Genomic DNA, 2,283 nt, shown 5'->3' on the forward strand with positions numbered 1-2,283 from the left:
GCCCAATCTTGGAACTGTTTGAAATTATGGATTCTACAGGCCACATTCTATAAGAAATTTTTTTCCGGATCGATTTGAGACAATTTTTTTTTCGGGGCTCAAAAAAAGGCAGTGTATAACCTTCATTTTGTACCAAAAATCGACTGCACCAAAATTTCTCGGGAAAACACTTTTTCTTATTTATTTTGGTGCGTAGAATCCAAAACAAATCGTACTTTTTCGGTTAAACCTCTCAATCAAAAGTTATAGACTAGAAACCAATTTCGAAAAAAAATTCAAAGAGCTGTAACTTTTGAACTAGTAGCCCAATCTTGGAACTGTTTGAAATTATGGATTTTACAGGCCACATTCTATAAGAAAATTTTTTTCCTGGTCGATCTGAGACAATTTTTTCTTCGGTGCTCCAAAAAGGCAGTGTATAACCTTCCTTTTTTACCAAAAATCGACTGCACCAAAATTTCTCGGGAAAACACTTTTTCTTATTAATTTTGGTGCGTAGAATCCAAAACAGTTCGTATTTTTTCGATCAGACTTCTCAATCAAAAGTTATAGACTAGAAACCAATTTCGAAAGAAAATTCAAGGGCTGTAACTTTTGAACTAGCAGCCCAATCTTGGAACTGTTTGAAATTATGGATTCTACAGGCCACATTCTATAAGAAAATTTTTTTTCCGGGTCGATCTGAGACAATTTTTTTTCGGGACTCAAAAAAAGGCAGTGTATAACCTTCCTTTTTTACCAAAAATCGACTACACCAAAATTTCTCGGGAAAACACTTTTTCTTATTAATTTGGGTGCGTAGAACCCAAATCAATTCGTACTTTTTCGATCAGACTCAATCAAAAGTTATAGACTAGAAACCAATTTCGAAAGAAAATTCAACGGGCTGTAACTTTTGAACTAGTAGCCCAATCTTGGAACTGTTTGAAATTATGGATTCTACAGGCCACATTCTATAAGAAAATTTTTTTTCCGGGTCATTCTGAGACAATTTTTTTTTCGGGCCTCAAAAAAGGCAGTGTACAACCTTCCTTTTTTACCAAAAATCGACTGCACCAAAATTTCTCGGGAAAACACTTTTTCTTATTAATTTTGGTGCGTAGAATCCAAAACAATTCGTACTTTTTCGATCCGACTTCTCAATCAAAAGTTATAGACTAGAAACCAATTTCGAAAGAAAATTCAAAGGGCTGTAACTTTTGAACTAGTAGCCCAATCTTGGAACTGTTTGAATTTATGGATTCTACAGGCCACATTCTATAAGAAAATTTTTTTTCCGGGTCGATCTGAGACAATTTTTTCTTCGGGGCTCAAAAAAAGGCAGTGTATAACCTTTCTTTTTTACCAAAAATCGACTGCACCAAAATTTCTCGGGAAAACACTTTTTCTTATTAATTTTGGTGCGTAGAATCAAAAACAATTCGTACTTTTTCGATCAGACTTCTCAATCAAAAGTTATAGACTAGAAACCAATTTCGAAAGAAAATTCAAAGAGCTGTAACGTTTGAACTAGTAGACCAATCTTGGAACTGTTTGAAATTATGGATTCTACAGGCCACATTCTATAAGAATATTTTTTTTCGGCTCGATCTGAGACAATTTTTTTTTCTTGTCTCCAAAAAAGGCAGTGTATAACCTTCCTTTTAGCCAAAAATCGACTGCACCAAAATTTCTCGGGAAAACACTTTTTCTTATTAATTTTGGTGCGTAGAATCCAAAACAATTCGGACTTTTTCGATCAGACTTCTCAATCAAAAGTTATAGACTAGAAACCAATTTCGAAAGAAAATTCAAAGGGCTGTAACTTTTAAACTAGTAGCCCAATCTTGGAACTGTTTGAAATTATGGATTCTACAGGCCACATTCTATAAGAAAATTTTTTTTCCGGATCGATCTGAGACAATTTTTTTTTCGGGGCTCAAAAAAAGGCAGTGTATAACCTTCCTTTTTTACCAAAAATCGACTGCACCAAAATTTCTCGGGAAAACACTTTTTCTTATTAATTGTGGTGCGTAGAATCCAAAACAATTCGTACTTTTTCGATCAGACTTCTCAATCAAAAGTTATAGACTAGAAACCAATTTCGAAAAAAAATTCAAAGAGCTGTAAGTTTTGAACTAGTAGACCAATCTTGGAACTGTTTGAAATTATGGATTCTACAGGCCACATTCTATGAGAAAATTTTTTTTCCGGATCGATCTGAGACAATTGTTTTTTCTTGCCTCAAAAAAAGGGAGTGTATAACCTTCCTTTTTAGCCAAAAATCGACTGCACCAAAATTTC

The sequence above is a fragment of the Photinus pyralis genome, unplaced genomic scaffold, assembly GCF_008802855.1.
Source record: "Photinus pyralis isolate 1611_PpyrPB1 unplaced genomic scaffold, Ppyr1.3 Ppyr1.4_LG10, whole genome shotgun sequence".
NCBI lineage: Eukaryota > Metazoa > Arthropoda > Insecta > Coleoptera > Lampyridae > Photinus > Photinus pyralis.